The 15,530-nt window shown below is 43.0% G+C and overlaps 1 long non-coding RNA gene across 1 annotated transcript in view; it reads left to right on the forward strand.

Moving 5' to 3' along the window:
• The window catches only part of LOC135057682 (uncharacterized), a 52,141-nt gene extending 43,021 nt beyond the window's left edge, over positions 1 to 9,120 (forward strand). Inside the window, exon 3 of the long non-coding RNA XR_010244297.1 lies at positions 8,487 to 9,120. This is a non-coding gene — a long non-coding RNA (uncharacterized LOC135057682). The remainder of the gene's footprint in view (positions 1 to 8,486) is intronic.
• Positions 9,121 to 15,530: the final 6,410 nt, after the last annotated feature.

Raw genomic sequence — 15,530 nt, forward strand, 5'->3', positions numbered from 1 at the left:
AGACGTGTTTCAACTTGCACATCAAACTCCGCCACAATAGATAATCGTTTCACGTACTGTATGTTTTTCCTTTATCCTCTCCTACTGGAATTAACTGCTGGGCATTTCACCCTTTCATTTGATACAGTCAGCAAACAATTAGAGCCCTGCACTAATTTATCACCCAAACTTAGCTACTGGGACGCACTACCATATGATTCTCTTACCTTTTAGTGTAAAAAAACAAAAGTTCTATTTTATGTTACCTTTCAGTCATCATCACTCAAATTTCAAAGTACGTCCCTTCTAGAAATTCTCCTATTTATAAAACGACTGATGTACAGTATAGTATACACTTGTATATGTATACTTTTCAAATGTGGACGAGTCTATGATATCACCTTAGCACCAGGATATTTGATCCATGTGGCACACACATACCTCTCAACGGGGGTAATTCAGATCTGATCGCTGCTGGGCATTTTCGCACAGCGGGCGATCAGATCTGAACTGCGCATGCGTCAGAGCGCAGGCACACTGCACACCAGCAACACGCATCGGTGCTTAGCAATGGGGTGGTGCGAAAAATTACGAACGCATGGGCGTTCACATAGAGATTGACAGGAAAAGGCCATTTGTGGGTGGCAACTGACTCTTTTCCAGGAGTGTCCGGAAAAACGCAGACGGGACCAAGCGTTTGAAGGGAGGGGGTCTGATGTTAGCTCTGACCCAGATCAGCAGGATTCCATAGCAGCAGCTGAGTAAGATGCCGTGCTCATTCCAATGCAAAGCAGCAGTGACAGCCCAACATACACCCACTGCTGGACTCTGCGGTCCACGGGTGGGACAATGGGACAGCACCAGAAAAATGGAACCGCATACATACAGGCCCAGCAATTGGGGGGGGGTCAAAGGGGACACCTGTACCAGGCCCCATGGTTCAGAGGGCCCCCGAGGATCAGGTGCATAAAAACGGGGCTGCAGCGCTTAATAATGACTTAATAAGGACCTGGCTTTAGGTGGTCAGAGAGGGCCCTGAGCTTGGTCATTTGAAGCCGGGTCCTGAGATGTACGGTCCTGCTGGGGTCCTTTTGCCGTGCCGGGGTGTCCTCCACAATGCCTATGTGCCCCTGAGCTCTGTCAGGGTCCCTTGATTTGATTGACTTCCCCGCGTTGCTGCCTTCACGGGCGGACAGTTTCCGGGACTGCTCAGCGGCAAACAGGGGCTCTATCCGGCTTTCTCCAATGACGTCTTCTTGTGGATCCTAACTCGCTGCGCTGTTCCTGGCTCTGATGCAGGGGTCTAATACTCCTTCACGGTGAGCAGTAGTTGGTCACACAGCATGACCCCTCACCATACTCTCCTCGAGGGCGGTGCTCACAGTCCCCTTCAGGCTGCTCCAGACACACACACTCACCTGGGGAGTTATCAATGTACCGGGCCCTAAAGTTTTTGTTGCCCACTCTGCATACATATAATGAACAGTTTAGGATAAAGGGCTCTATTGAGTGAAGTAGTACATAAAGTATGGGCACCCCTGTTTGAGCTTTATTTAGTAAAATAACACCTACCGGAGAGGTGTAAACCTTCTTCTCTAGCGAGTATGTTTTGGCATCCTGGATCAGCGTAATACTGATGTGAAGAAGAACTCTTCCCATTTTGACATTCCTTGCACATACATGTGCAGCTAAGGCCATGCTAAGGTCATACATGCGTACAAAACAATCTAGACAATTTCCAATTGCACGTGTGGTCTTATCTGCTTGCACATGCGTAAATACCTAATCATACTATCTTAGACTGCGCATGTGTAAGCCGTACTATGGGCCTGATGTTTGTAAGTAAAGCAAAAAAGGCAAATAACTTTGTGTCTGGAACAAACCATATTGCCATGCAAGCCGTAGGGAGCAAATACATATATATTTTTCTGTGCAGTGTAAATCCCGGCTGTTTTAGCATGTAGCCCACAAATGTTAGACAGCTTTATTTTCACACTGCAATTTACCTTTCAGTTTGAACACACCGCACCAGGGCCGGCGCTACCCGCTCAGCAAAAGGATGCAGAGAAAGTAGGCGCCAGGCTAGAAAGGCACACTCCCCGCTCTGCATCCCTGTGCTGAGCTGCTGCTGCCAGCTGCTGCACCTGTCACTGCTACAGGGGGCATCATGTGTATAAACATCACTACTACAGGGGGCGTTATGTGTGTAAGCGTCACTGCTACAGGGGGTGTTATGTTTGTAAGCGTCACTGCTACAGGGGGTGTTATGTGTAAAGGAGGCATCGCTACTAGGGGTATTATATGTGTAAGCTGTGCCACTACTGGGAGCATTATGTATAAGCGGCACTACTACTGGGGGCATTATGTATAAGCGGCTCTGCTACTTGGTGCATTATGTGTATAAGCGCTGCTACTACTAGAGGCATTTTGTGTATAAGCGGCGCCACTACAGGGAGGATTATGTATAAGCCGCGCCACTACTGGGTGCATTATGTGTATAAATGGTGCCACTACTGGGAGCATTATGTATAAGTGGCATTACTACGTGCGGTGTAATGTGAATAAGATTGTGCTACTGTGTTGCATAATTTGAATTGGGCATACTATTGTGTGTCACATCTTTTCATTGTGACACCACACCCCTTTTTCGGTGCTCGCAAAAGGCGAATGCTGTCCCTTTGTAAAGTATGGGAGGGCACATATTTATAGTTGTTTGCAGGGGGGGGGGGGGGGGCGCTGAACACCCTAGCACCAGCCCTGCACCCCATCCAAATCTAAATCACTCTGCACGTTACATCTGCCCCACTTGAAGTTCCTTTTGTTTTTGTCCTTTAAATAATTTGTCTAAAGAAGGTATTGTCATTCTTTTTTACTCACTGTGAATTCTAATCTTTATTTTACATCTTAGGGCATTTAATTAATTGGTGTAGGGTGTACCTTGAACAAGGGCCATTTTGTCCAGGGGAGCCCCATACTGTATTTACCCAGAATAGATCCCACTGTGTGCCGAGCAGCGGACACCCTATACCTGCTGCTTACAGCCACCTATATGATAAAAAATAAAAAGAGTCTTTGTGATTATCTGCACATGCTCCATCATTCTGAAAGTGTCACACAAAAAGTTTTTTGTTTTTCCCCCCCCTCTGAATGGATTCTTCTTTGCAGTCAGGTTTCTTCCTATAGGAAACGGGGGCTCAGCGGGATAATGCCTTATAAGATAGCATTTGTTCCCACAGTCAAGCTCTAAAAACGTTCCATTTTCAGAGACTGATGAGTACAATAATACATTGAGCATGCTAATCGTGTCCTTAGTGCACCCATGAGATATCCGTGATACAGTATCTCCTGTAATGCTTCTTTGATTTATTTTACAGCAGTGGTTCTCAAACTGTGTGCCGTGGCACCCTGGGGTGCCTTGGTACATTTTCAAGGGAGCCCTGGGTTGGTGGTCCAGGACCAATTCAAGTTTATTTATGGTCAATGTAATAAGCAAAACCAGTTTTTGTAGCTTCAAACCATAAAATATGTGGACAAACAGAAGTGGATCTTGTCCCTCACACACAATTGAGCCCAAGGGCATATAAACACAATTTACTTCATTTAATACTTCTTTTTAAATTTCTCAATATGAAGCTTTTGGCCTAGGAGTGGCGTGAAAAAATTCTGATACTCTAGGGCTCCATAATTCTAAAATGTTTGGGAACCACTGATTTACACTATTCTCACATGTTCATTTGACTACAGGGCTGGACTGGCCCACAGGGGTACAGGGGAAATCTCTGGTGGGCCCCATTGTCAGAGGGACTACCTCTTTCTCTGGGGAACAGGTTCCAGACTGCACAGAACTATGGTGCATTTTTTACAGTGTATTGCTGTTAGTAATCTGGTACATTAACATGCATATAATATATTTATCAAATGGCCCAGACCATGCTCTCTCTAATGACAAGCCAAGCCTCTGTGTTGGCTGGCCACACCCCCTCTGGAGGCTGGCCGAACAACTAAGCATGGTCCCGTACCACTGCATCTCCCCTTCCACTGCATACCGACAGCTGGGCGAGCGCAAATGAGCCCCTTGCAGGCACGGTGGCGCGCTACGCGTGCCACACTATTCTCCCTCCAGGGGGGTCGTGGACCCCCAAGAGGGAGAAAAGCTGTCAGTATGCCGGCGGTTGGGGTTCCGGCGCTAGTATGCCAAACTGAAGACCACCCATATATATATTTTTATATATATATATATATATATATATATATATATATATATAAAAAGATCCTGTATATCCACCGATCCTCTAAGGAACGTGTCTGACCAGTGGTTCCTACTAGGGATTATCCTACAATAGGTGTAATTAGTATTCTAGGTCCCATTGATTTGCCTAAGGATGCTTCTGATGGCTGGTGGAGTATATTATTACCCACCCCCTCTTCTCATTTTTTGACCACTGAAGAAGTCCTGTGCAAAGGACGAAACGCATAGGGTACTGGATGATTGGACCAATTTTGCCTACACAGGAGCCCCCACCACTGAGCTCACACCCTAGGGTGGTTGGTGGTAACTCAATTACATCTGTTCCAGTGTAGCGATGGTTCCATGTAAACACCTATTTTATGATGTAAGATCAAACTTCTACTTGTATTGAATGTCATGAATAAATATCAGATGTTCTATTAATAAAAGGCCTCTGGCATTGTTTCTGGATGTCTGTTCTGGTGAGAAGGTATCTTTCAGGGTAATACTTGGCTGAGTACAGCAATCGGTGGCTTAAACTTCAATGAACAACAGCACCCGGTGGTTCAGTCCTGCTGGATTATATATATATATATATATATATATATATATACATATATACACTGCTCAAAAAAATAAAGGGAACACTAAAATAACACATCCTAGATCTGAATTAATGAAATATTCTTATTAAATACTTTGTTCTTTACATAGTTTAATGTGCTGACAACAAAATCACACAAAAATTATCAATGGAAATCAAATTTATTAACCCATGGAGGTCTGGATTTGGAGTCACACTCAAAATTAAAGTGGAAAAACACACTACAGGCTGATCCAACTTTGATGTAATGTCCTTAAAACAAGTCAAAATGAGGCTCAGTAGTGTGTGTGGCCTCCACGTGCCTGTATGACCTCCCTACAACGCCTGGGCATGCTCCTGATGAGGTGGCGGATGGTCTCCTGAGGGAACTCCTCCCAGACCTGGACTAAAGCATCCGCCAACTCCTGGACAGTCTGTGGTGCAACGAATGGAGCGAGACATGATGTCCCAGATGTGCTCAATTGGATTCAGGTCTGGGGAACGGGCGGGCCAGTCCATAGCATCAATGCCTTCATCTTGCAGGAAGTGCTGACACACTCCAGCCACATGAGGTCTAGCATTGTCTTGCATTAGGAGGAACCCAGGGCCAACCGCACCAGCATATGGTCTCACAAGGGGTCTGAGGATCTCATCTCGGTACCTAATGGCAGTCAGGCTACCTCTGGCGAGCACATGGAGGGCTGTGCGGCCCCCCAAAGAAATGCCACCCCACACCATTACTGACCCACTGCCAAACCGGTCATGCTGGAGGATGTTGCTGGCAGCAGAACATTCTCCTTGGCGTCTCCAGACTCTGTCACGTCTGTCACATGTGCTCAGTGAGAACCTGCTTTCATCTGTGAAGAGCACAGGGCGCCAGTGGCGAATTTGCCAATCTTGGTGTTCTCTGGCAAATGCCAAACGTCCTGCACGGTGTTGGGCTGTAAGCACAACCCCCACCTGTGGACGTCGGGCCCTCATACCACCCTCATGGAGTCTGTTTCTGATCGTTTGAGTAGACACATGCACATTTGTGGCTTGCTGGAGGTCATTTTGTAGGGCTCTGGCAGTGCTCCTCCTATTCCTCCTTGCACAAAGGCGGAGGTAGCGGTCCTGCTGCTGGGTTGTTGCCCTCCTACGGCCTCCTCCACGTCTCCTGATATAATGGCCTGTCTCCTGGTAGCGCCTCCATGCTCTGGACACTACGCTGACAGACACAGCAAACCTTCTTGCCACAGCTCGCATTGATGTGCCATCCTGGATGAGCTGCACTACCTGAGCCACTTGTGTGGGTTGTAGGGAGGTCATACAGGCACGTGGAGGCCACACACACTACTGAGCCTCATTTTGACTTGTTTTAAGGACATTACATCAAAGTTGGATCAGCCTGTAGTGTGTTTTTCCACTTTAATTTTGAGAGTGACTCCAAATCCAGACTTCCATGGGTTAATAAATTTGATTTCCATTTATATTTTTGGTGTGATTTTGTTGTCAGCACATTCAACTATGTAAAGAACAAAGTATTTAATAAGAATATTTCATTCATTCAAATGTAGGATGTGTTATTTTAGTGTTCCCTTTATTTTTTTGAGCAGTGTGTGTATATATATATATATATATATATATATATATTATATACACACACATATATGGAATACATATGTATTACCAGCAGACGGGATGCCGGCTGTCAGTATACCGACAGCGGCAGTAAGTCCCCTTGCAGGCATCGGTTCGCTCTCCACAGATTATATTCCCACTCCGTTGGTGGCGTGGACCCACCAACCGAGTGGGAATACCAGTTCGGTGGTCGGGATATATATATAGATACTGAAATATATTTTCCTAGGTGGTAGTGTAGTGAAGATTTAAGGTATCCTGGATCACACTATAGTAAAGGAGCAAATGATAACCTTCACCTCACTCCCTTGCTGCTAAAGCTTTTTTATACCTATTTTGACAACTATGAGTGCATGTTTTATCTTTTTAAGACTGAGGCAAATGTATGCCGAAGGTATCACATGGGGAAAGCAGAGGGGCTCAAATGCTGGTGGGCATCTCCAGCAAAATGCGTCACCTGGGAAGTCTATAGCTGCTGTGTGAGAGCCAGGAAATTACACGCCAGAACTGCGTCCACCATCTTGGGCTTGGAAGCCACTCCCCTTGCCTGCCTAATGTTTTAAAGAAGCAATCATTTAAAAAGCAAAACCAGGTTAGAACTCAATGATGCACAGGCTAGTATATTAACCCTATAGCTTGCTAGATACTAATTATGTCCCTCTTTATGGGCTGGCCATACTTGCTCTGAAATCAAGCATTTGAAAACCACTCTCTAGATATTCTATGCTTATCCCTGCCTAGCCTAGTCCTCTGTTATCTTCTCACATACAGTATTTGGGCCTGGTTAGGTAGAATGAGTGTCAAACATCAAATGGATAAAAACAAGGAATGTACCGTTTTGCAAATAAGCTACAAATACATGTTATATATACTTGTACTATTAGTATAAACCATTCAGAAGAGGAAGCTACATTTACATGCTGACATAAGGATGTATAGGAAGACAGAAGAAGCAGACGTAGTTTGGCTTATTTGCGTGCAGGTTGTTTTTCAAGTAGTTGGGTTGGGAAAGTTTAATTTTCTCCATGCATCAGTTAGTGCCAGATACAAAAATGTATCACCAGCCTGGTCCCAGGGGATACTGATGAGAAATGGATGGTTTCGTATATGAAAATCTGCTGTTTTACATCCCCAGTGACAGGGTGCAGCTTTTATTTCAGCTCTGAGGAAGTAACCACAACTCTTACTGGCCAGATGTGAACTGCTGGTAACATCATTTCAGTTTCAGACTAGGAGGTATATTCATTATCCTTTATTCTTCACAATTTCTACAGGGGATGTTGAAATTGTGACATTTATCAAACTCCAAAAGTCCTTAGATGCATGGGGAGAAATATCACTTTTCTGGAAAACTGCTTCTCAAAAATAGTTTTTTCGGAAGTGATATTTTTGTTAGAGGCATGGTGAATAGTGAAAAAACTGTAAAATGAGAGGGTGAGGGTGAGAATTGAAAACTAAAAATTCTCATTTCACATTTTTTTTATGATGATTGTGCCCCTAAGCATCTTCTGTGGAAGAGAGAATAACCACAACAAATACTTATCTCCACTTTCACACGTGTTTTGTTGATGCGTAAATTATGAACTGTAAAAAGAAACACATGTGAGGAATGACAGTGTTAATTTATTCATTTACTGAACACAGTCATATTTCTATAAAATCCCCCCACATAATGTACCTACTGTCTGGGGCATAATTATTTATAACTATTTTAATTCTACATATTGCTATAAAACTTTTTATTTTCATTATTGATTAACATGAACTTATATTTATATTCCGTAGTGCATTACAATAAAAGAATAGAATAACACAGACAGATAGATACAGTAGGCAAGAGGGCCCTGCAGACAAGCTCACAATCTATAGGTACTGTATTTGTGCTAAACACAGCAGTAGTCCATGCTTACCTACATTACTAATCTCCTACCCGTGAGGGGATCCGGTCTCTAGGTCGACAAGATTAGGTCGACCACTATTGGTCGACAGTAAGTAGGGCGACATGGTTTCTAGGTCGACATGTATTAGGTCGACATGACAAAAAAGGTCAACATAAGTTTTTCAATTTTTTTTCAGACTTTACGATCCACGTGGACTACAGCTGGAAACGGTAACCTGTGCGGACGCAGCGGTAGCGGAGCAAGGTACCTTGCCCGAAGCATGGCGAGCGGACACGATGCATGAATTGGGGTTCCCCGTCACTCTACGAAGAAAACTACACCAAAAAATTTTTCAAACTCATGTCAAACTTTTTTCATGTCGACATAGTACATGTCGACCTAGGGTTCCTGTCGACCTATAAACCATGTCGACCAATAGTGGTCGACCTAGTCACTATCGACCTAAGTCTATTCTATCTAACATACCACACCCCTCCAGAAGATGTCCGGAGAGGAGAAGCAGGTGGGTGGCGAAGGAGGGTGGGGCCGGGCTAATTGTGTCATTAGGCTCCCCCCCCACATGGGGAAATACCTCTATTGGACTATATTTGCATAGGTGCAGAGCTAAAATGACACCAATAGCGTAACATTGCGACATTGCCCCACCCCCTCCGTCGGACCCGTAGCTTCTCTATATTTATCTCCCTATTGCCCAGTGCCAACTTCACTAGTAAGAGGGCAGAATGCGGGAGGGTTGCCCTCTCTTAGTCTCGCTCTCACTTATATCTGTAATCTTTATGGATATTGGGGGTAATTCCAAGTTGATTGCAGCAGGAATTTAGTTAGCAGTTGGGCAAAACCATGTGCACTGCAAGGTAGGCAGATTTAACATGTGCAGAGAGAGTTATATTTGGGTGGGGTGTGTTCAATCTGCAATCTAATTTGCAGTGTAAAATAAAGCAGCCAGTATTTACCCTGCACAGAAACATAATAACCCACCCAAACCTAACTCTCTCTGCACATGTTATATCTGCCTCCCCTGCAGTGCACATGGTTTTGCCCAACTGCTAACAAAATTCCTGCTGCGATAAACTTGGAATTACCCCCATTATTAGTTGATTTTTTGATGTTAGTGGTGGTGTAGGAGTCATGGCACATACAGTATATGCTCATGCAGTCTTGCAGGTACACTACAACATTAATATAGAAATAAAAACAGCTTAATGTGCTAGCCTGTAGGTCTCACACTTTTCACCTGTAATCAGGGCGCCCAAGGCTTTGGGCGGCCCCGAGTGCTACTGATGGCTTCTGCTCACTGGGGTGAGGCGATGACTGTGGGCATCGCCAGGGCTTGCAAGAGTTATGATCGGCCCAGGAACTGAATGGGGGGTGGGGGGGAAGGGGGTGCTAAATATGGGAAGGCACGGCCTGGTGAAATACAGGTTACACAAGCTCTGTCATATCTAGATTTTATGGCTTCAGTGTCAGCATGCCTTTGCATCCAGGGCATGCTGGTACCTGTAGTCCACATATAAAAAAAAGTTCAAAACATCCAGACACTTTTCAAAAAGTCCTCAACATATTCCTTTATTTACCCATTGCTCACCTATTTCTAAAATGGGAGGCTGGGTACTCTTTGTTCTACGTGACGGGATCCCAAGTTCTGTCTTGGCCAAGTAAAAAAGGCCACTTTGAATACTGAGAGATTTGCTCCGAGAGGAGCTTCTTCAGGTGCCCATACATTAGATGATATTATGAGCGATTTGGCCATTTCCGACGGATGGGAACTACAAATTGTTCATAATAGTGCAGACGGTTCAGTGTCTGTGAACAATTACGATCACGATGCGTGGTCCCACTGGTTGTTGGTCGTAGCTTCTGATCTTCCCTGCTGCATTTAAGATCTGAAGCTATTGTCAACGACAGCATGCTCCCGGATGTAGCCACTCCCAGATCTTAAGATACTGTATATCTGTAAGATATACAGGTTGAGTATCCCTTATCCAAAATCCCACATTTTTGGGTCCCCTACTGAGATAATGACATATATATTATATATTATGTGTATATATAGATATATTATATAATATTTATGTATGTGTCATTATCTCAGTAGGGGACACAAAAATGTGGGATTTTGAATTTTGGATAAGGGATACTCAACCTGTATTATGTGTATTGTACTATATCATTTGCCCAGGACTGCCGGGGAGCTGCCGGGGGAGTTCAAGGGAAATCGTTAACGAGAAATGATAATTTACAGGTCGTCTAGTGTATGGGCATCTTAAGTCTGTCATTATTTACAAATACAGTGCAAAAAATCCTATATATTACAGAGTTACTGCCAGTGATAGATCACAGCTTTTAAATCTGGATCCGGGCAGTCAGAATACCGACGCAGGAATACTGACACTACTTGGAATGCCGACACTGGCATCTCGAATAGGGTCACCAGCCCGGCGCCAGAATCCCGACCACCGTGATCTCGACCGAACATCCACTGGGCTGCTGGAGAGGTAAGCAACGGTTTAGGTTTAGGCTGCGATGGGAGGGTTAGACTGCCGCCCAGGGGGGTTAGGTTTAGGTTTAAGCTGCAGGGAGGAGGGGTTAAGTTTTGGCACCACTGGGGAGGGTTACGGTTAGGCTGCAAAGGTGGTAGGGTAAGGTTTAGGCTGCTAGAAGGGAGGGTTAGGGAGCTAGTGGGAGAAGGTAAGTATACTTACCTTCCCCTGCTGTGATTCTGACCATCAGGATGCCAGCGGTCGGTATGCTGACCACCGAAATCCCAACCGCTGGCATTTCAAGCCCATCTGTCAGTGTTATTAGCAGCTCTTTTATAAAAGGTACCCTTGTATTGTAGGTTCAGTGGCCAGACAACAGCTGCATTTAACAGCAATGGGCAATTATTTGAACTGATTTTGTTGTTGTTGTTGTTGTTGTTGTTGCATTGTGACAAGTTTCATCGTTAATTTCCCTGGGAGAAGCAGCTCATGGATTGATGAGAGGATCAGGCGTGGATGAGCAGAAGGTGAAAAAGTAATTGTGCCATATGGTAGTCAAGCAATTACTGAAGATTAGATACACATACCCCCATCTAATCCCCAGCATCTGACTGACCAGTTACCATTACCTCATTATAATTCCAAATGACAGACCAATGCATTACTGCTCAATGCTGCCAAATACCTTGGATTAAATAAACCTGTTGGTGATAAACTGGGAAAACCTCATTATGTAAAGCAGGCTCTTAAATCAGCATTCCAAACCAGAGGTAGCAGTCACTAGGGGAAGGGGGGGGGGGGGGGGGGGGATAGTATGGCATATAAATAGAAGACAAAGACACATTGGGGTCAGTCCAATTAGGTACAACGTCGTATTATGAAACTCACAGACTATGCACAAATTCACCCTTGGGGTGGCAGTGGCAGCGGTGGTGGGCGGGGGTTCTGGGAGTGTGCAAATGTTCTACAATATGCTATGTGGGAGAAATACATGAAATAGTAGGGAGACCTTCCTAGAATCCAGAGAAGTGCCAATTTTGTTAGAATCATATAGAATGTTGTTAGTGTGCAAAAAGGAAAACACTAGAAACTTTTTAGAGGTGTCAAATTGCTGATTTGTGTGTTTTTTTTAATTAGAAAAAGTAAAACAACTGCCAGAAAATTAAACCAAAAATGCAAGAAAAAAAATTGAAAAGAAGGTGCCCGTGGGGTAATTTGTGGCCATTATTTTTTGGCTTAAATAAATGCTTTCATTAAATTTTGGGTGCATCATTTAATGAAAATGTTGATTTTGCATTAATTTTAGGCCATTTAATTTTTTTTACTTCCAAAATTAATCTGTAATTATTGGTACCAATTAAGATAATTGAAAACTTTCAAATGTGTAATTAGTCATGGGTGGGGGTGACCAAGATGTTCTGCACGGTATCCTGACATTTTAACCTTAAATAAAGATTTTCCCTACGATCTCTCACCCTCAGTGAGGTGCAAATGGAAAAGTGCAAGTTTACTCTTGACTGGTTTGGTGCGAGGGTTTAATTGGATTGCAAAAAAGAATTGGCAATGCAAATTTGCCGAGAAAACAGCAACTCGTATCTCACAACTTGCACCTAATTGGATTGACCCCATTGTGTAATAATGTGAATGGGGGAACACACTGTGTGGCATAAGTGAATTGTGGCATGCACAGTGAGGCATACAATGTGAATTGCCAGAAGGCATAGGAGGAATTCAATTTGGTGTGAGGTTTAGCGATCCAAAAAAACTTGCGCCCATCTCGCCCAATTTTGGATTACTGCAGGTATGTGAGTTCCCAATACCTGCATTATTCAAAAAAAAAAAAAAGATTGTGGGGATTTCAGCGCTGCACTCCATGACGCAAGGAAAAAGTTATCCCTTCAGTGGTCTTAGGAGCTCCACGTGGTCTCCCCTCGAGCCTCCCTTGCACTGGAAAGGGGGCTGTTGAGAGGCTCAATGGCTGCTGGGAAAATGTAGCTTGATGGCTGCTTGGAAAATGTAGCTCGATGGCTGCAGGGAAAATGTAGGCTGCTGCCTTAGGGGAAGATCACACAAGGGAGAAGGGGGGTGTCACACACACAACAGGGGTCACATACACACTCATGCACACACACACTTACACACATTACTATATTCAACACTGCTGCAGAAGTCCTGATACCAATGCTGGAGAAAATACCACTATGAAAGGTGAGTTATTACAGACTAATTAAGATAATTGTAAGCTTCCAATTGTTTAATTAGTCCTCAGGGAGGGAACCAGAGAAAGTCCCGGTGATTTTTCCTAAATATAAAACAATTTTAGGAAAAATCAGATTTGTGTGAAAAAAGATGCAGCGATTTCCATAGTTTCTGTTCTCTAATATCAAAATCCTGTGGCTGCAGGAAAAAACCTCACACTGCGTTTCATTTTTTAATTTTCTGCCCTCAATTAAATTCCCCTTCCCCCTAGTGTGGCATATAATGTGAACTTTTTAAGTGCCCTTAACATTCTCTCTCAGTTAGTGACTGGAGTGTTACAAATAAATAAATAATGATTTCACAATATCAAAGTCACTAAAGGGCCGTATTCATGGCTCGATTTCTCTCCCCCAGCTCAGCACAGCGCGATGTGTGCTGAGCGATGGGGGGGGGGGGGGGGTTGGGGGGGCGTTCATTTCACGCTGGGTGAAATGAGCGACCTGCTAGATTGGTGTCGAAGTCAAATATATTACATAAAAAGAACATACACACTACACACTTATGAGTCGCTATACTTGCAAATACGCGCAGCGAGCACAGCAATATATGGTAACACACGCATTTACACGGACATGCCACAGAGATGGATTCAACACTTATTTCATACAGTACATAACTATAATAATATCAAGCACCAGACATCATGATGATTTAAAATTATATAATGAAGTAATGTCATGTATGTGTATTATTTGAACGAAGCAAGATAGACCTGTCATATTTACTATTAAAGCAACCAGATTAATGTGTAGATTCATTTGATACTTGTTATTAAGTTATAGGACATTGCAACAAATAGTTATGATTAAATATATAAAAGCTAAAATCACTTTTATTAGAACAATAGATATTCCAAACAGGTAGTGGACAGGAAGCTCAGGCCAGCCCCTCAGACATCCCCAAGGCTGAACCTGATCAGCACACGAACAAACCAGTGACTCATCATGAATGAGAGTCCCCTCCCCCAAACTATATAACACATTGCTTATCACACAGGAGGTTGTTGCTGTTTGGTCTGATACGATGATGGAGAAATTGCCAGATCAGTTCCTGTATTTATTTGCTGAGAGAGAGAGAAATATTAAGAGGAGGATGCATTGAAAGATATGGTAATTGTATCGCTGGCCAGTAACTGTATGTAACTGTAACTGTATGTAACTGTATGTAACTGTATGTTTTAACTGCTTACTGTGTGAGTGTAACCATGTAACTATTGGTATACTGTACTTTCTAATATATTGAATCCATATCCTTTTAATAACAAATATATACATCAATGAGCTTTGGAACTCAGATAATGTGTGGGTGTATTGTTTTTCTCTTATGGGATGCAGTGTTTTGTGATGTACAGCGCACTTTTATCGTATATGGTAATAAGATGCGCCTGGCGTCTGCAGTATATATTAGAGTGGGCATTTTAAATATTTGTGAGAAAGCAATTTGGCATTCACAGATGAGGGCTCTTATGGGATATCAGGGTCTTAATGATGCACTGTACATTACAAACGCAGCTGTAATCGACCGGCTTCGATGGACGCATCGCGACGCTGATGAAAATAACATCCACGTGTATTGTTGGGATATCAGTAAGCCAATGATATGAAATTTCAAGGGACAATGCGTTTCTCATAATATTTAAGATGCTAAAATTTATTTTTATTGTTGCAAAACAAAGTTCAAATAAGTCATATTGTGTTTGATTCAGATTGGATTGTTTATCTGTTAAGTAGGGTTAAAAGTACATTTAAAAGTTGCTGCATAGCCTTGATATAGTTTTTTTTTTAACTCAGGCCTAAAATAACTTCTGGTGCTTGTATAATGTGCGATTCCTTTGTGACAAAGGAAGCCACATGGTCTGTCCTCCATTTTGGACTAACCACATGGCCTGTCCACCATTTTGTGTAAACCTCATGGATGTGGAAGGGGGAGGAGCAGTGGCCATTTTAGGAAGGTCATTTTCTATATAGCTGATTTTCAGTCTGCTCAGCATAATCAGTTTCCTTGGTCACATCAAACACCATTTATGAGTTACCAATGCATGTATTTAACCCATAGTCAATTACAAATAGTTTCAATTGGGCCTAGTGAGAGTAAATGGTGAGATAAATGCTTGGCTTGGGGTAAAAAATTGCACACAGATAGAAAAAGGAAAGAAAGGGTTTTGTTTTGTTTTTTTCTCTTTTTCTTTCCAAGACTTGTAGAATCTGCTTACTAGGGAAGATAGCCATTGAAATGCAAATTAACCTCTGTAACTGCTTTTTTTTAGCAGTAGAAAAGCACATAGCTTTGATATGCAAATAAGAGGTAAGGTGTCTCATAGGAGACCAGTGAATGGTACATATATATAATATTATTATAATTATGTGTATATTTATATCAGTGTATGTTCTGCAAGATAGCTATCCAATCTGAATCATATCATTTAAATTATTGATTATTGCTAGAGTCATTATAGATCTGTGTGAAATAGGATACATTTG

This window comes from Pseudophryne corroboree, chromosome 3 (assembly GCF_028390025.1).
Source record: "Pseudophryne corroboree isolate aPseCor3 chromosome 3, aPseCor3.hap2, whole genome shotgun sequence".
NCBI lineage: Eukaryota > Metazoa > Chordata > Amphibia > Anura > Myobatrachidae > Pseudophryne > Pseudophryne corroboree.